Below are 20,755 nucleotides of genomic sequence, written 5' to 3'. Positions count from 1 at the left end.
CTTTTATATTCTCTTTTCCATACGAACTTTATAGACACCTTGCCAAGGTTCATTAAAAATCACCATAGGATTTTGATAGCAATTTGTAAGTTTACTGATGGGTTTAAAGGTATTTCCACTTTTATAGCACTGGGCATATCCGCATGTTTCTTGTTCCCACGTCCTTGCCCTTCTGTAACGGGAGGCCAAATCATGCATGTATGGGTTTTTTTAAACCGCTGTCTATGAATTTCTTAACTGGTTTATTCCCGGGTCTTTTATTATGTTTGCATTCCTGAATGCCATCTCCTTTTCTCCTGATCGTTGCCAGTGGCAGCTTGGCTGGGTTTTGTGTGGAGTTGTTACCAAGCCGCCTTCGGTGCCCTCATTAGTCCCCCAACTCGGTCTGTTGATTCTATCGGAGTTCTTAAGTGGACAAATATTTGGAGTTGGAATTCAGAAGCACAAATTATGGTTGTTAATCATTTCCTTTTCATCGTACAGTTTTGCCCTAAGGCTTTTTTGCAGTCAAGAAAAAAATGCAGAGTTACATAATTTCTTTCAAAGAAGGTTCATTCACCCCACTCCCAATTTATTCAGGAGAAAAACAGAATGAAGGTGGGGAAGGGGAGGGCGGTTGCTGGGGCCTCCCCACAGGGAGGGGAATCTGGTGAGTGAGGGAGGGGACAGAGGGGATCCTCTTCTGTTTGCTCAGGGATCCCAATGCCCCTGCCTCCACCTCTTGCCAGCCTCCTAGGACAGTTGCTCAGGGCTGTCTCTTCGGGGGTTCTTAGGAGCTCAGGGCTCTTGAGGAGGGGTCCTGACCTTCCTTGGTTCTGGGCTGTCTCTACCTGTCTCGGAAGTGATTAGAAAAAGCATGAAGTGCATTGTTTTGCTGTAGATCTGAATAGAATATCAAGAACTCCCATGCCACGAGTTCCTTGGTGTTTTTACCCTCGTATCCTCCGATCTGCAAGCCCTCCACCCCCTGTATCTCAGTAGGATGTAAACTGCAGTTCTTTTGCTTACAGGAAGTCTGCATGGAGGGAAAGCCAGTGGAAGGGTCTTGGGAGGAAAGAAGACAGTTTCCTAGGTGGTGGCAGGATGCAGGCTGGGGTGGAGTCTGGGATCTCAGTTAAACTGAGCTCTGTCTCTAGGGCCTTGGAAAGTGGACAGTTTCACCTTTATATTCTTCTTTCTAGAAGAATACTTCCTGGTTGTGTTTGTGTGACTCTGTTTACTACTGTCTGCTCTGCTTTTCACACACACACGCACATATGTACATGTGCATAAACTATTAGCAATAGAGGTTTAACTTTTCCGGCCTGCTACCTTATTCTCTGAATGTATCTTTTTTATAGCAGCCTGTTCTTGTTTTTTGGATGCAATGCTTTTATTAGTCTCACCACTGATCACCAGTGAGAAGTATTCTTAGGCTGCATTTTTCTTACATTTAACATAGTTTCAGTGGGTCGATTAGGTGAAGCTTGATTCCCGTCTTTGAGTGACAAAGTCTTATATTTCATAAATTATCTTATATGTAATACACATTATGTTTATATATAAGTATATATATATATGATGTAAGCTATCATATTCATATACATGTATAACATATTTATAACTATAAATATATATTATACTTATCTACCTTAACCACTTTTACTAATTGAGTTTTTACTATTGGGTTCTCATTTTTTATTTCTTATTTCTTTCTTAGGCAGTTTCCTTTGAGCTAATCACATTATTAGTATCTTAATTTTTTTTGTCTACTACACTTTAATTTTTTAATGGTTTTTCTAAAAATTTCACCATGCATTTTCATTTGCCACAGTCTACAAATAATTAACTTTGCATCATTTTATAGAACATGTTCAAATATTACAGCAGAATAATTCCAGTTACACCATATAATTCATATTTTTATCACATTTTTCCTTTTAAATATGTTATAGCCCTTAGCATCATGTTATTCTATTTTCCTTGAACATTCAAGTATCTTTTGTTAGTTGAAATACAGTTGATGTGCAATATTATGTTAGTCTCCAGGGAGCTAAAGTGATGCGACATTTGCATACCTAATGAAATGATCACCACAATGATTTTAGTAACCATCTGTCCCTACACAAAGTTATTATAATTTTCTTGACCATATTCCTTAGGCAGTACATTACATTCCCACAGCTTTATTTATTTTAAATTGGAAGTTTGCATCTCTTCCTCACCTATTCTGCACCCTCCCCACATTCAAGTATCTTTTAAGAAAGTTATAAGAAGAAAAAGTATATAATCTTCAAATTGATGCTGCTGCTGCTAAGTCGCTTCAGTTGTGTCCGATTCTGTGCAACCCCATAGATGGCAGCCCACCAGGCTCCCCTGTCCCTGGGATTCTCCAGGCAAGAGCACTGGAGTGGGTTGCCATTTTCTTCTCCAGTGCATGAAAGTGAAAAGTGAAAGTGAAGATGGTCAGTTGTCCTGACTCCCAGCGACCCCATGGACTGCAGCCTTCCAGGCTCCTCCATCCATGGGACTTTCCAGGCAATTAATCCTTTAATATTTCAAATGTTTTCTTTCCTTCCTTTGGAGTCATTTATCCACTAGGTATTATTTCCCTTTAGCCTGAAGAATACTTTTGTGCTTAGTCACTCAGTCATGTCTGACTCTTTGTGACCCCATGGACAGCAGCCCCACCAGGCTCCTCTGTCCACGGGGATTCTCCAGGCAAGAATACTTGAGTGGGTTGCCATGCCCTCCTCCAGGGGATCTTCCCAACCCAGGGATAGAATCCAGGTCTCCTGCATTGCAGGTGGATTCTTTATCATCTGAGCCACCAGGGAAGTGATGAATTCCTTTACTATTTATTATTGTGAAAGTCTGTTGGTTAACAACTTTTTTCAGATTTTTAATTACGTGCATATGTTTTTATTTCACTCTCATATTTAAGGATATTTTTGCTATCTATCTATCTGTCTATCTATACTATGAAAGCGAAAGTTCTCAGTTGTATCTGACTCTTTATGACCCCATGAACTATACAGTCCATGGAATTCTCTAGGCCAGAATACTGGAGTAGGTAGTCTCTCACGTTGCAGGTGGATTCTTTACCAGCTGAGCTACCAGGGAAGCCCAAGAATACTGGAGTGGGTAGCCTATCCCTTCTCCAGCAGATTTTCCTGACCTGGGAATCGAACTAGGGTCTCCTGCATTGCAAATGGATTCTTTACCAACTGAGCTACCAGGGTATAGATTGATGCATTTTTTTTTCAGCACCTTAAAAGTAGTCATTGCATTGCCTTTTGATCTATGACTATGATAAAAAAAATCATCATTATTTGCATCACTAGGGTCATAAATAATACATCTTTTTCCTCTGGATGCCTTTAAGGTGTACCTAAGGTCTGATGGTTTTCCTTGCTTTCGTTCTGATTGGGATTTGCTGAGATTCATTCATCTGTAAATTGGGGTTTTTTCCATCTTTAGAGAACATTTTGGTCCTTATGGTTTCAAATATTTTTCTACCTCATTCTCACTATTCTCCATCTGAAATTCCAATCACCCAAATGATATGATGCCACAGATCATTTGTGTTCCGTTTATATTTTTTCAAACTTTTTTCTCCTCTATTCTTCAAATCTGCTGATCTTTGGTTGAGCTCAATGACCTTTATTTTTTGCAATCTATAACATGCTTCCATAACCCAAAGGAATTTATAATTTATATATTGTAATGATCAGTTCTAAAATTTCCATTTGGCTCTCTTTTACATTTCCATTTCTACTGAGATTCTCTGTTCCACCATTACAATTCAACTTTTCCTTTAAATGTTTCAGTGCTTTTATAAGCATTATTTAACTGCTTTTATTGCTAATTTTTACATCTGTGTTAGCTTTCAGGGTATTTTATATTGACTGCTTTCCGCCGTAGATTATAGTCATGATTTCCTGCTTTTTTGCATATCTAATATTTTTCTGTTGTATGCTAGGCCATTGTTTTCCGGTTTCTCAGCTCCTAGAAGGGAAGCCAAGCCTCCCTTGGCGGGTAAGCACCAACCAGTACCTTCTGCAATGTCCCCACTGCTCGTGGGCGGGTGCTGTTTGCTGTCTACAAGGAGCTCTTCCAAGGAAGAAGAATCAGAGTGAGATATCAGGGTCAGAAAGGGCCCAGGTCTGCCTGCAACTCCCCACTTTGCCGACTTCCGTCCTCACCCTCCATTTGGCATGAAGCTCCTGAAAGGGCCTTCCTCTGGCTGCCCCTGGGGAGTGGTCCTGTTTCTCCATCGAAGGGGTCGGCTTTACTGGGCTAGTGAAGTATGGTCTGCCACCGCCATCCTGGAAACCCAGGATGCTGGGGTCAGTGGTCTGGTTGCTGGCAGCATTATCCAGTGGTGCCTTAAACTCCCAAAAGGGTCATCAGGACTGAAGACTGGGCACTCCCGCAAGGTTCCCTTGAGTGGGAGGAGGTGGCAAAGGTTTTCCCAAGGGCGCTGGGCCTGCAGCCTGGGGTTACCCAGACAGTCACTGTCCCTGTGATCACTCTGACCAGGCATGGACTCCCCATCCAACTTCTGGAGTCACATTTGAAAGATTTGAGGACAATCTGTTATGTGTGAAGTCAAGAGAATTGGGGCAAAGTTTGCAGATGTGGCCTGGGAATTGCGGAGAAAGGGACGAGACCCCTTTTCTGAGTCCTGGGATGAGTGCACTGTGAAGGAGCCCAAGGAAAAGCAAGCAGTGATTCTGTTACCATTCACTTCAATGGAGAGCTTGGAATTCCGCTGCTGTCACTTGCAAGGCCTAAAGCACAGGCTTCAGAGATTTGAGAGGAGCTGTTCTGTCGGGTGTGATCCCCCTGGAGGTGGGGGAGGGGAGCGCCATGAGTGGTGGGCTGTGGGTGGGAGGCATCGCATCATGGTACCAACAGCTGGGGGAACACTGAGAAGGTTCACAAGTTCCCACAATAGCAGAGTCAGCAAAGGGGCTTGTCCAGGGCCCTGTTTACCGCACGCTCTCTGATTCTGTGGGACCATTTCCAGCCAATCCCCATGCTGCATACTGCATGGAGGAGGCAGGATATCTTTTTCCACCTAAAATTCAAGATTCCATTAAAAATATTTATATATATGAAATGGGCTTTCCTGGTCTCTCAGCTGGTAAAGAATCTGCCTGCAAAGCAGGAGACCTGCCTGCAGTGGGTTCTATCCCTGGGTTGGGAAGATCCCCTGGAGAAGCGAATGGCAACCCACTCCAGTATTCTTGCCTGGAGAATCCCATGGACAGAGGAGCCTGCAAGGCTACAGTTCATGGGGTCGCAAAGAGTTGGACATGACTGAGCGATTGAACACAGCACAGCGCAGCACGCATATATGTATGTATACCTTATGTATATGTACGCATACCTTATGTATATGTACGCACTGCACAATGAAAGGAGATCTTTCAGAAAAGTGTCTTAGAATTGTCTGAGGTCAGTTCCCTAGAAGCAGAGCCTGAGCACGTGATTTATGGAGCACAGGCTCTTAGGAGAAGCCTGCAGAGGAGGAGGGAAGCAGGGGGAATTCTGGGCAAAGGGAACCCTCCTGCACTGTGGGTGGGAATGTAAATCGGTACAGCCACTATGGAGAACAGTATGCAGGTTCCTTAAAAACCTAGGAATAAAACTACCATGATCCAGCAATCCCACTACTGGACATGTACCCAGAGAAAACCATAATTCAAAAAGGTACATGCCCCCTGGGTTCACTGCAGCATTATTTACAATGGCCAGGACATGGAAGCAACTTAAATGTTCACCAACAGCAGAATGGATAAAGAAGATGTGAAACACAATGGAATATTACTCAGCAATTAAAAAACTTAAATAATGCCATTTGCAGCAACATGGATGGACCTAGATTGTCACACTGAGTAAAGTTAAGTTGGAGAGAGAAAGACAAGTATGATATTGCTTATATGTGGAATATTTTTTTAAAAATGGCACAAATGAGCTTATTCACAAAACAGAAGTAGAGGCACGAATGTAAAAAATAATCTTATGGTTATCAGGTGATAGGGAGATTGGGACTGACATACATACACTGCTGCTGCTGCTGCTGCTAAGTCACTTCAGTTGTGTCTGACTCTGTGCGACCCCATAGATGGCAGCCCACCAGGATCCCCCGTCCCTGGGATTCTCCAGGCAAGAACACTGGAGTGGGTTGCCATTTCCTTCTCTGGGGATCTTCCTGACCCAGGGATTGAACCCAGGTCCCCTGAACTATCAGCAGATTCTTTACTGACGGAGCTACGAGGGAAGCCTTATATAAATCATATGTGTAATATAATATGTATATTTTAGAAAACATGAAATTTTGCCTAGCTAAAAATTTATTACATTTTGATTCCACTTGTTTGACTTAGTGTGAATAGAATGCTGCTGCCGCTGCTGCTAAGTCACTTCAGTCGTGTCCGACTCTGTGTGACCCCATAGATGGCAGCCCACCAAGATCCCCCATCCCTGGGATTCTCCAGGCAAGAATGCTGGAGTGGGTTGCCATTTCCTTCTTCAATGCATACACTGCTGCTGCTGCTGCTGCTGCTAAGTCGCTTCAGTCATGTCCGACTCTGTGCGACCCCATAGACGGCAGCCCATCAGGCTCCCCCATCCCTGGGATTCTCCAGGCAAGAACACTGGAGTGGGTTGCCATTTCCTTCTCCAACGCATGAAAGTGAAAAGTGAAAGTGAAGGTGCTCAGTCGTGTCCGACTCCCAGCGACCCCATGGACTGCAGCCCACCAGGCTCCTCCGTCCATTGGCTCCTCCAAGCAAGAGTACTGGGGTGGGGTGCCATTGCCTTACTATGGATAAAATAGATAATTAACAAGGATCTACTTACTGTATAACACAGGGAACTCCATTCAATAATCTGTAATGGCCTATATGGGAAAAGAATCTTAAAAAGATGCATATGTGTGTTAGTATAACTGATTCACTTCACTGTACACCTGAAACTATTAAGACATTGTAAATCAACTATACTCCAGTAAAAATTAAAAAGAAAAAGAGAGAGAGAGAGAAGTGTGACCTCAGTCTGGTCCTGCAGAGCTTGGGGCTGTGAGTTGTTCCAAGGTAGCTTTATCCATCCAGAGGAAGGGACTGGGCTATTGACCCCAGATTGCCAGTCGGGGGCTGGGGGCCCTTCTGGTGGGGGCTGCGGCAGCCTCCCAGGGCCCCTCCAGGTTTGCCTGAGCCCAGAGCTGCCCTACAGAGAGGCTCATGCAGCTAGGACCTGGCTGCCCAAGCCCAGTTAAAGGTCACCGGCAGCATCTGCTACAGGCATTTAGTGACTGTTGGCTTGAGAATGAAAACAACAGTAATGAAAGATTTATTCACCCTCAGGTGCTGAGATAAACCCAGGTCCTCAATTGACTGTATTAGCAAGAACAAGAGCAAATTCTTCTAAATGCATTTTAATCTGTCTTACCTGCTGAACACAAACAATCAGTGAGTTACATGCAGGCAAATAAAAATAGCTCCACTTGGCATTTGCATCATATTTTAAAGTTACTGAAGTACTTTCATACCTCATTTATTATAAAAGCAACGCACAGCGAGTCATCTTTTTTTTTCCTGAGAAATATGAACCCCGGAAGGCTGGGGGACAGAACTCAGACCGGAAAGACAGATGGGGAGTAATGCGCTGCTTCTTCCTCTCTGGCAGATTCCCCCATCATTCTCCCCTCACTTTTAAAGTCCTCCCCATTTCCTGGTCCTGGCAGGTTTAGTCATCTCTTATCTGAGCCTCTGTAGAGCCGCATTCTGAACTCAACTTGAACTCTGACCCCTGACCCCTGACCCTGTCCTGCCAAGGCACATGTTGATACCTTTTCCTAGGTCAGAGGCCTTTCCTGGCCCTGCTTCCAGGACTGAACAGACGAGCACCCACCAGAGACATAGTGGAGAAATCCAAGACTCCCTCTGGACAGAAGCTCCCCTCCCAGGCCCAACTGAAGCCTTTGCTAAGAGACTCCCAGACTCCTGTGCCCAGGGCTGCCAGGGTCTGCAGTAAATCCTGAGGGTTTGGTTCTCTCAAAGGCTGCATGATGCTTTGATTGGTCTCTCTTTCTGAACTGATCTCCAAATTCAGCTTGTATGCTGTGCTTAGTCTCTCAGTCATGTCCAACTTTTGCGACCCCATGGACTGTAGCACACCAGGCTCCTCTGTCCATGGGATTCTCCAGGCAAGAATACTGGAGTGGGTGGCCATATCCTTCTCCGGTTGTTGACTGGAAAAACGTTAGCGAACTTTTTGGTTAACCTAGACTGGCGTTCCATCCCTGGGTCGGGAAGATCTGCTGGAGGAGGGCATGACAACCCACTCCAGTGTTCTTGCCTGGGAAATCCCATGGACAGAGGAGCCTGGTGGGCTACTGTCCATGGGGCTGCAAAGAATCGAATACGACTTAGCGACTAAACCACCACCACCATACTACTACCACTCAGCTTTGTCAATCTTTCTGGAATCTTGCTTCCAGAGAGTTCCCAGTTAAGTCCTCACCCATAGCAGTGTCTCACCTGTGTTAGATTCTGGGGTCTTAGAATTCCCATAGTCATAGTTCAATTCCCAGACCTGCCTCGATGGCAGTGCCTGAGGGCTTGTTGCGCGAGCAGACCCTCAGCTCCACCCACTTCTGCATCTGAACCTGAACCTGCACTTTAGCAGGAGCCCCTCCCCCATGAGTCACGTGCTCACCGTCTAAAAGCACTTCCCTGTGTCAGAGCTCTTCCGTGCTATTTATGAACACGTTTGGGTGAGAACCACTTTCTTCCAGTGGCGTCTGCGTGGAAGGAGAACTCACAGGGCAGGTGGCCCCTGAGCCCTCCTGCTTCCCGCGAGGCCCAGTGGGTGATCAGAGGGAGGCTTTTGGTTTCAGGAGGAAGTGGTTTTCTTCTCCCGCAATCCCCGAAGCGCCTGCCCCATCCAGGCCTCAGCCCGGCAGGTGGGATCCGCGGTTGAGGGGCCGGGGTCCTCTTCTCTGGAGCTGGTCATCAGCCTGACGGTGAGCAGGAGTGGACTTGACTCATCCTCCTGAGGCCAGCCAGCCTAGGAGTGGCTGGACGGCAGCCGAACAACAGGATCAGGCTGTCCGGCCCTCCCCTTGTCCGGCCCTCCCCTTGATGCCCCATATGCAGGAGCCTCGTGGGCAGCCGGGTGCTGCGTGAGGCGAGAATGGATGCCCAGGCTGGAGGCTGCTCCGGGCCTCATGTGATTCCTCAGCAGACGTGCCTTCCAGGCTGCCTTCCACTGAATCCTCACAACCGCTCGGTGAGGTGAACCCTATCATCCCCTGTGCCCTCCATCTGCCAGTGAGGACTCTGCAGCTCGGAGAGGACAGCTTGTCTGCCCAGGGTAGTGCTGCTGGCTGGGGCTGGGTGAGCCTTTGCCCTTAGGGCCGACCCGAGAGCCATCTTTCACGTGAGCTGTTTTAGGAGTAGATACAACCAAAGACCTGTCTGCTTAAACAGGCAGTTCAGGGCTGGTAGACCCTCCATCCTTTGCTGGGTTGACACAGAGCTGGAGGAGTTTCGGACCCGCACAGGCTGGAAACCGACAACGAAGGAGCCTCAGAACATAGCCCCTGGAACGATGCCGGGGAATCAGCGGGGGCTGGGGGGGCGTCCTCTAGGCTGGGAGTGAGTCGGCCTTAGGGGCAAGGACCTGAGCTCCACAGGTGTCCTGGCAGCTGGGCAGAACTTGGCCAGGGCCTGAGTGTCTGTTCTTCCATCACTTCCAACTTCAGGGTCCCTGTTGGCCAATTGAGAAGACGTAGAGTCAGTGCAAAGGGCCCGAGCTCCTCACGCACACTTTTATCCCCCCAAATAGACAGCCAACGTCAGGGTTTTAAAAATTAGAAAAGCAGCCAGGGAGAGCAGCCAAAAATCATGAATAACCTGGTTGTGAGACCAGTGGGAAAATCCTAGTCTGCACAGGCAGGGACTCGGATCGATTATTTTGGCATAAATATCACTTTTCAGTTCCGGAGAGCATGGCTCAGGGCAGAATTCTTCCTGTCCCTTGTCACCTGCAAACCCAGGAGAGGGCTGGCTTCCTGGCTCAGAAATGAAGGCTCACGTTCTGCCGGGTGTGATGTTTCATGCTGGTAGCTGAGTGGACTCAGTGACTCAGGGGGGTCCAGATGTCTTTTGAGTAAACACACACATGTTACATAAAGCTTGGGAACGGGTCCACCAGCTTGCAGTATTGGTTCCTACATAATAGGCTCATTCAGTGGGAGGTGAGGCGGCTGCCAGGTGGCACTTTCTACACCAGGCTGGGCACCTGAGCAGGTGTGGATATTTGGGCGGGTGTCATCCAGGCTGCACTCAGCTCAGGAGCTGGAGCCAAACTGTCCTGGGCCTACCTGTACCCCGAGTTCACCTGCCACTGCTGTGGTTGCTTCCATGTGTCCTGAGCACCTCCCCTCATGCCAGCAGGGGTCTGCCCTGAGGCTTCCTGTCACTTTAGGGGAGCTGGCCAAGCACAACAGGGCATCTGGGAAAGGACCAAGGAGTTAATGCCCCTAGGGACAACCCTCAGCCCACGAAGGCCAGGAGTCATTGGATGGATACCTGGCTACCGTGTCCCCCAGGAAGGAAACCCCCAGAGTTTCACAGCAGATGCCCTGGAGGATGCAGACCAAAGGCAGAGAGATCACAGGATGTTGAAGAACACGCTTCTTCCACCATGTTCAGTTGCTCACACAAGGTGATGGAAAAAGAGCTGGAGGAGGTGCACTCTTGCTGAAAGTGGGAGCTTGTAGGATTCAGTTCAGTTCAGTTCAGTCGCTCAGTTGTGTCCGATTCTTTGCAACCCCATGAATCGCAGCACACCAGGCCTCCCTGTCCATCACCATCTCCCAGAGTTCACTCAGACTCACGTCCATCAAGTCCGTGATGACATCCAGCCATCTCATCCTCGGTCGTCCCCTTCTCCTCTTGCCCTCAATCCCTCCCAGCATCAGAGTCTTTTCCAATGAGTTAACTCTTCGCATGAGGTGGCCAAAGTACTGGAGTTTCAGCTTTAGCATCATTCCTTCCAAAGAAATCCCAGGGCTGATCTCCTTCAGAATGGACTGGTTGGATCTCCTTGCAGTCCAAGGGACTCTCAAGAGTCTTCTCCAACACCACAGTTCAAAAGCATCAATTCTTCGGCGCTTAGCCTTCTTCACAGTCCAACTCTCACATCCATGCATGATCACAGGAAAAACCATAGCCTTGACTAGATGGACCTTAGTCGGCAAAGTAATGTCTCTGCTTTTGAATATGCTATCTAGTTGGTGATAACTTTTCTTCCAAGGAGTAAGCGTCTTTTAATTTCATGGCTGCAGTCACCATCTGCAGTGATTTTGGAGCCCCCCAAAATAAAGTTTAACACTGTTTCCACTGTTTCCCCATCTATTTCCCATGGAGTGATGGGACCGGATGCCATGATCTTCGTTTTCTGAATGTTGAGCTTTAAGCCAACTTTTGTACTCTCCTCTTTCACTTTCATCAAGAGGCTTTTTAGTTCCTCTTCACTTTCTGCCATAAGGGTGGTGTCATCTGCATATCTGAGGTGATTGATATTTCTCCCGGCAATCTTGATTCCAGTTTGTGTTTCTTCCAGTCCAGCGTCTCTCATGATGTACTCTGCATAGAAGTTAAATAAGCAGGGTGACAATATACAGCCTTGATGTACTCCTTTTCCTATTTGGAGCCAGTCTGTTGTTCCATGTCCAGTTCTAACTGTTGCTTCCTGACCTGCATACAGATTTCTTAAGAGGCAGGTGAGGTGGTCTGGTATTCCCATCTCTTCCAGAATTTTCCACAGTTTATTGTGATCCACACAGTCAAAGGCTTTGGCATAGTCAATAAAGCAGAAATAGATGTTTTTCTGGTACTATCTTGCTTTTTCCGTGATCCAGGGGATGTTGGCAATTTGATTTTTGTTTCCTCTGCCTTTTCGAAAACCAGCTTGAACATCAGGGATTTCATGGTTCACGTATTGCTGAAGCCTGGCTTGGAGAATTTTGAGCATTCCTTTACTAGCATGTGAGATGAGTGCAATTGTGTGGTAGTTTGAGCATTCTTTGTCATTGCCTTTCTTTGGAATTGGAATGAAAACTGACCTTTTCCAGTCCTGTGGCCACTGCTGAGTTTTCCAAATTTGCTGGCATATTGAGTGCAGCACTTTCACAGCATCATCTTTCAGAATTTGAAACAGCTCCACTGGAATTCCATAACCTCCACTAGCTTTGTTTGTAGTGATGCTTTCTAAGGCCCACTTGACTTCACATTCCAAGATGTCTGGCTCTAGATTAGTGATCACATCATCATGATTATCTGGGTTGTGAAGATCTTTTTTGTACAGTTCTTCCATGTATTCTTGCAAATCTTGCTAATCTTGTAGGATTAGCACAGTGATTTATTCCCAAACCCACTGTACGTCCAGGTTGCTGACCCTGAGGTATTGCCCTGCTTGTGCCATCTTTCCCTCAAGAACCTCCCACCAGGAGCTGGCGTGATTGTCTCCATCGGTCTTCGTTGCTACATACCAGACACTGTTGGGGGCGGGACTCAGAAATCCACCAGAATATGGCCTTTTGGGTGACTTTCCACATCATAAAGGGGACTGAGGAAAGAAAGGGTTATGCTTCTAAGGCCAAACAACAGAATCAATCAAATTCAGGCAAAAAAGAACACAGGATAAAAAATCGAAGAATAAAGCTGAAAGTAGAAGCTGGGATTTGGGAGAACTGTGCTGTTTAACATCACCATACTTTGAGAATTCTCTGGTGGTCCAGTTGTTAGGACTTGGTGCTTTCATTACTGGGACCTGGGTTCAATGCCTGGTCTGGGAACTAAGATCTTGCAAGTGGCTCAGCGTGGCCAAAAGGAAATAAATAAAATCACCATAATTTATAAAGTTCCAAATAGTTGTCTGTCATACCTGACTGCCTGTGTACAGGTGAAGACAAGAATGGACATAGGTGGCACGGAGCTGGCTGCTTTGTGAACTGCAACAAACATCACACCCTTTGGGTTTTCTAGGACAGTTAGTCTAGCTTTAAAAATGATGATTAAATTCAAGATTAAATATGATTTAATTAATGTAATTTCACAAGTATTTTATTAATGCACATATTTAGTGTATTGTTTAGTCGCTCAGTTGTGTCCAGCTCTTTGTGACCCCATGGGCTATAGCCTACCAGGCTCTTCTGTCCATGGGATTTCCAAGCAAGAATACTGGAGTGGGTTAACATTTCCTTCTCCAGGGGATCTTTAGGACCCAGGGATCAAACCTGTCTCCTGCATTGGCAGGTGGGGTCTTTACCACTGTGACCCCTGGAAAGTTCTATTTATTGTATTACTAACATTAACATACAAATAACCCTACGAGTTACAAATGATCAAAGCATACATTCATTTTCAACATTTGACTGATATGTATTATATATACAGCAAGTGCCCAGGTCGTAAATGAAAAGCTTGATGAGTTTTCACAAGCAGGACACAGCTGTGTGACCAGCTCCCGAATCAAGAGTCAGAATATCAGTAGCACCCAGGAGGCTTCATGCCCTCCCCTCAGCAACTCCCTGCTTCCTGGGAAGGCACCACATCCTGGACTGCACAGCACAGATTAGCTTTTATATAAAAGGACGCACGCATTTAGCACGTCCCCTGGAGTCTTACCCTGCGTGTGCGGTCTTCCTGTGGCTCAGATGGTAAAGCATCTGCTTACAATGCCGGATACCTGAGTTCGATCCCTGGGTTGGGAAGATCCCCTGGAGAAGGAAATGGCAACCCACTCCAGTACTCTTGCCTGGAAAATCCCATGGATGGAAGAGCCTGGTAGGCTACAGTCCTTGGGGTCGCAAAGAGTCAGACACGACTGAGCGACTTCACTTTCACCTTGGAGTCTTACCCTGTGTATGCGTGCTTGTTTAACTTTTGCTCAACATTAATTATTCTTTGGTTTAGAAATTATGTTACTGCCCCAACATCTTTCTGATTCTCACCAAGAGTGGTCTGACTTCTCCTCTCTGTCTGCTGCTGAAGTCTTCTCTGGGTCAGCAGCAAAGTCTAGGGAGAGTCTTGGGCTTGTAGTGAGAGAAGGACAAAGCCCCTGCAGCTTTGGAGAAAGGTTGCTGTGCAGATGCCCTCTGGGCCTGCAGTAGCAGAGACAGAGCTGGCTCAGGAGCATTTATCAAGCACCTCACATAAACTCTGCCAGGTGTGGGACTCCAGAACCACATGACCCTCAAGACACATAATTAGGGTTCTGTTAGGGGCCTGTTTGTCATAAGTCTCTAATAACAATACTAATAATATAAACAGCAAGAATAAAACAAATAATCAAGTAGTCACCATGTCCTGTGCATAGGCAGGACACTGTTCTAAGAGCTTGCCAGAGCTTGCCTTGTTCAGCCTGATGAAAGCTCTGTGAGCCAAGAGTTCTCCTTCACACTGCAGGAATCAGGAGACCTAGGATGCTCTGATAAATAACCCCACCCTCCGGGCACACAGTACTCAAATGCATCAGCAGGGAGGTTTGTGGCACCACCCTCTTCAACGCATGGTCCCCAAAGCTGTGGTCAACTGCAGAAATGGTCTTGATTCTTCCCCACTTGCCCATCAGCAGCAGGACACTACTTCCCCAGGCTTGAATCCAGGCTGGCCTCAGGACTTACTTTGGCCCCTGAATTTGGGGTGATTTGTTATGCAGTGAAAGCTGACTGATGCAGTTGTGGGGGAGAAAGAGGAAGTGCTGAGATCTTGGAGGAAAATATATGGCCAGAGAGCAGCATGCACTGCTTCCCAGGAGCGAGTCCCCACATCACGGCAAGGGGGCTGGGAGGGCAGCTTAGTCCTCAGTCTAGGCTTGTCTTGCTTAGCCTTGCTGCTGTCACATCCATTTTATAGATGAATCAATTGAGGTGAGTCAAGCAGCTTTGCAGGATCGCACACTGAGAAGTGGCAGGTTTAAGATGTGAACCATCTGATGACCCCAGGTCCTGAGCCTTTTTCGTGGTGCATGTGCTCATTGCTGTGTAGAGAGAGACATTGCCTTGCAGTTCTAACTTCTACAGATGTGATGAGGAGACGTGATGCAGACGTGTGGTGAGGCACAGGACTCTCAGTGCCCTTTCTCTACAGTGTAAGAGGAGACCTAAATATGTCCCATGGGTGTTACCCATTGTAGCCCCTACAGATTCTTCACATGCAGCCTTTTCTCTGAGTTTTAACAATAACCCTATGACGTTTTTCTTGCTTTCTCATCAAATGATGAGAAAACTGAGGCCCAGATAAGCTGCCACCTAGTAAGGGTGGACGCGGGCTTGAGACAAAGGTCTTTCAAATAAAAGTTGAGCTTTCTTCCCTGTAAAAGTAAACAGTTAAGGAAACAAGAACTTTTAGAGGAAACAGGAAACTGTCCAAAATGTTTTATATAGAAAACACAGTGGATGATAGACCCTTGTGAGGATCTCTGGGTCCACTGTCTGTAGACAGGGAGAGGATATTGTGAATCAGGTTTTTGTTTTGCTTTTTAGCCTGCAAATGTTATGCAAGTTGAGATAAGAGAAATTCCAGAGAAACAAGCTCAGAGAAGACTTTCTGGGCAAGAGGGCTTTGAAGTATGCCTTATAGGAGGTGTCGGCTCAGAAAGTATGGGATCAAGCAGGAATTATAGGCAAAGGTTGCAGGAGGAGCCTGAGGGGCAGGCGTGGGGGCTGCAGGCCAAGTGCTGGGGTGGGGGGGCTGTCAAGAGGCCAGGAAGACTGGGTTGCCCTTCCAACCCACCATGGACCCTGGCTCATCCATGAGTGATAATGCAATTCATTATCTCTGTGAGAATGGATGCAGTAAAAAGCAACTCAGTTCAACCCCCAGAGAGAGGCAATATTGAAAATAAGCAGGGAATTCCCTGGTGGCCCAGTGGTTAGGACTTTCAGTGCAGAGGGTTCGATCCCTGGTCAGGGAACTAAGACCCTGCAAACCACACAATGTGGCAAAAAAAAGAAAAAAGAAAGAAACTAACCAAATTGGACCTGTACATGTGATAAATGAACAATCGATGTACTTAATAAATCTCCAGTTGCTTCTTGTTGAAACCTCAAACATGTCCTAGAATGAATAAGTGGTTTTTCACCAGCAAAGCTTGGTTATAGAATTATGCTGGTGATGTATTTCCATGTGTCAACGGATGTATCTCAGAAAGGAAAAGAAAGCAAACCCATCACAAACAGAAAGAAGCACCAATACTAAGAGAAAGGCAGTAATCAAGAAATTTTGCAATAATCTGGAGAATTCTTACACACCCTGTGGCAAACTCATCTATCGGAGCAAGAGCCTCAGGAAGCAGTGGGTGGTTTATAAATGGTTGAAAGAAAAAAAATGAGCATGCTTCCCATGAACTGTAACATCAATCTCAAGCTGTCCCTGAAAGTTTAATCTTCCACAAGTCAATTTATGATTGGGAGTTTAATTACTTCTTGACACCCTTCCCCGGACATTTAGTTGAGGCTTATTGCCTTGAACTGATAGAGATTCCAGGCATATTGGCCTGTTCTTTCTCGTGCCACCGAGTTTCAAATGCTTTGCTACTCTGCTACCTTTCAGTTAATAAAGGTTAAATGATCTCATAGGAGAGTCACAGGAAGAGGACAGAAAAACATGGAGGGCAATGTTCGAAATTAAACATTTCCAGAGCTGGGCAAGGTGGGACTTAGACCAAAATGGCCCACTGAGTGCTGTGTATGGGGCATGAAATAAGATACAGTGGACAGGATTTTAGGAAACTAGGAATAGAGAGATGTCCTAAGTGCTCTGTGTGGTGGTGGTGGTAAGAGATGAGTGAGGATTTGATTACCATCAGAATCTCTCTCATCAACAAGAAAACAACAGAGAAATACACCCAAACAAGGTGGGGAAGAAAACAAGACCATGAAACTGAAATTCTGTAGCTCAGTGTGGTCTTACTCCAACGGAAGTGTTCATAAAATTCGCTCAAAATAAAAAAATTCAGAAAATTTACCACCACGTTAAAGAATCTCGCTCTCTTTCCCCCCCCCCTTTTTTTTAAAGAGTCATTCTTTACAATGATTACAGGCTGTACTCCAGAAAGAGTAAAATTAGACTCAACACTCTTACTCCTTGGAAGAAAAGTTATGAGCAACCTAGATAGCATATTCAAAAGCAGAGACATTACTTTGCCCACTAAGGTCCATCTAGTCAAGGCTATGGTTTTTCCTGTGGTCATGTATGGATGTGAGAGTTGGACTATGAAGAAGGCTAAGCACCGAAGAATTGATGCTTTTGAACTGTGGTGTTGGAGAAGACTCTTGAGAGTCCTTTGGACTGCAAGGTGATCCAAAGAGTCCATTCTGAAGGAGATCAACCTTGGGATTTCTTTGGAAGGAATGATACTAAAGCTGAAACTCCAGTACTTTGGCCACCTCATGCCAAGAGTTGACTCATTGGAAAAGACTCTGATGCTGGGAGGGATTGGGGGCAGGAGGAGAAGGGGACGACCGAGGATGAGATGGCTGGATGGCATCGCCGACTCGATGGACGTGAGTCTGAGTGAACTCTGGGAGATGGTGATGGACAGGGAGGCCTGGCGTGCTGCTATTCATGGGGTCGCAAAGAGTCGGACACGACTGAGCGACTGAACTGAACTGAAGAGGTAAATAAGAAACAGAAACCTCATCTTTTTTTGGTACAACTGATGCTAATTTTTTTAATAAAAAATTGAGGAAAGCAAATAATAAATCTTTGATTAAAATCTTTGATTTAAAACAAGTAAAACATAGAAGGAATTTTCTCAATTTGATAAAGGAAACCTATAAAAAACTTACAATTGGCATGGTGTTTAAAGGTGAGAGACTGTAAGAGTTTTCTTCTCTGAGCTATTGCTACTCCTAATACTTATGACACCAAATGGGTGCAGTTTCCCACATAGACCAACTCTCTAACTCTCTGGACATCAGTTAGGTATCATACCATCCTATCCAATTCTGACAGCAACCACCCAAGATCTGTGCAGACCCCAAAGGGCCAGGGCTCACTTTCTGTTACAAGACAGCAGAGCCACTTTGGAAAACAGTTTGGCAGCTTATTAAGTCACATATCGATTTTACACATGACTCAGCCATTCTATAACTAGGCATCAATTCAGAAGACATGAAAAGATATGTCCACCCAAAGACACGTTTGCAAATTTCTATAGCACCATTGCTCGTGACAAACAGAGATGGTCCAAATGCCCAGGAACTGGTGACTAGATAAAAATGTTGGCTATCCATACAGTGGAATATTATTTGACTACAAGAAGGGATGAAACACTGACACACATTCTGACACAGATAGACCTGGACATGGAAGGAATCAGACTTCAAAGACTGCGTGTTGAATGACTCTACCATATGAAATGTCCAGAAGAGGCAGTGGTTGTCTGGTGCAGGGGCCAGAGGGGAATGGATGGAAACAGCCATGGGGGCTCTTCTCATGAAGATGGACATGTTCTAAGACTGGATTGTGGTGAGGGCTGTACAGCTCTGTAATCTTATTAAAAATCACTGACTTTTACAAAGCGTGAATTTCATAGTGTTTAAGTTATACTTTCATAAATCTGTTAAAATAGAGATGAAATGCCATGTGAAAGAAGTATTAAAGCAGTACTTACAGTAGATAATAATATTCATAAAATATAAATATCTAAAAGTGGGTAAGAGAGAAAGGATCAAGACAATGGAACCTGTGTAAAGAGTGTCAAGAGGGGAAACAGAGAAGAATAAACACCAAGAGGCTGAGAAACGGGTGGAAACAGCCTCAGGTTCACAGTCACCAGAAAATGACAGTAGCCCCGAAGCGTCATGAGATGGGTAAAGTGACAGATTAATAAGGAGATCAAAAGAGTCAAGCCTAAAAGAAAGCAACCCTGAATTTTCATTGGAAGGACTGATGCTAAAGCTGAAGCTCCAATACTCTGGCCACCTGTTGCAAAGAACTGACTCATTGGAAAAGGCCCTGATTCTGGGAAAGATTGAAGGCAGGAGGAGAAGGGGACAACAGAGGATGAGAGGGTTGGATCTCATCCTCAATGGACATGAATTTGAGCAAACTCTGGGAGAGAGTTTACAGTTGAACCGCGAACTTCCAGATGTTGAAGCTGGTTTTAGAAAAGGCAAAGAAACCAGAGATCAAATTGCCAACATATGCTGGATCATTGAAAAAGCAACAGAGTTCCAGAAAAATATCTATTTCTGCTTTATTGACTATACTAAAGCCTTTGACTGTATGGATCACAATAAACTGTGGAAAATTCTGAAAGAGATGGGAATACCAGACCACCTCACCTGCCTCTTGAGAAACCTATATGCAGGTCAGGAAGCAATAGTTAGAACTGGACATGGAACAACAGACTGGCTCCAAATAAGAAAAGGAATATGTCAAGGCTGTATACTGTCACCCTGCTTATTTAACTTATATGCAGAGTACATCATGAGAAATGCTGGACTGGAAGAAGCACAAGCTGGAATCAAGATTGCTGGGAGAAATATCAATCACCTCAGATATGCAGATGACACCACCCTTATGGCAGAAAGTCAAGAGGAACTGAAAAGCCTCTTGATGAAAGTGAAAGAGGAGAGTACAAAAGTTGGCTTAAAGCTCAACATTCAGAAAACGAAGATCATGGCATCTGGTCCCATCACTTCATGGGAAATAGGTGGGGAAACAGTGGAACCAGTGTCAGACTTTATTTTTCGGGGCTCCAAAATCACTGCAGATGGTAATTACAGCCATGAAATTAAAAGATGCTTGCTCTTTGGAAGGAAAGTTATGACCAACCTAGATAGCATATTCAAAAGCAGAGACATTACTTAGCCAACAAAGGTCTGTCTAGTCAAGGCTATGGTTTTTCCTGTGGTCATGTATGGATGTGAGAGTTGGACTGTGAAGAAAGCTGAGCGCCAAAAAATTGATGCTTTTGAACTGTGGTGTTGGAGAAGACTCTTGAGAGTCCTTTGGCCTGCAAGGAGATCCAACCAGTCCATCCTAAAGGAGATTGGTCCTGAGTGTTACTTGGAAGGACTGATGCTGAAGCTGAAACTCCAGTACTTTGGCCACCTCATGCGAAGTGTTGACTCATTGGAAAATACCCTGATGCTGGGAGGGATTGGGGGCAGGAGGAGAAGGGGACGACCGAGGATGAGATGGCTGGACGGCATCACTGACTCGATGGACATGAGTTTGAGTGAACTCTGGGAGTCGGTGATGGACAGGGAGGCCTGGTGTGCTGCGATTCATGGGGTCGCAAAGAGTCAGACGTGACTGAGTGACTGAACTGAACTGAACTGAACTGGAAGATAATGAAGGACAGGGAAGCCTGGACAGCTGCAGTCCTTGGGGTCGCGAAGAGTTGGATACGATTGAGCAACTGAACAATAACAAGAACAAATGAGAGTTTATGTTGACAACTGGTTTTGAGAATTAAGTGCCTTTACCCATTGCCAGCAGGACTGAGCTTATGTTTACACACACACACACACACACACACACACACACCCCAAACAATTTAAGAGGGAACATTTCAGAGGGAAACAGGCAGTGGAAGACAGATGGGAGGAAAATATCCCACAGGTGAATGTCCCATCCTTTCCCTGTTGCTGTAGCCCTACAGAGTGTGACCCCCAAGGATCTGGGGCCCAACCTACACACTCAGCTCTGGGCTGAAAACACACCTGCTGGGACTGTGTGTG

Source organism: Capra hircus, chromosome 13 (genome assembly GCF_001704415.2).
Source record: "Capra hircus breed San Clemente chromosome 13, ASM170441v1, whole genome shotgun sequence".
Classification (NCBI taxonomy): domain Eukaryota; kingdom Metazoa; phylum Chordata; class Mammalia; order Artiodactyla; family Bovidae; genus Capra; species Capra hircus.
This window is presented reverse-complemented; position numbering follows the sequence as displayed.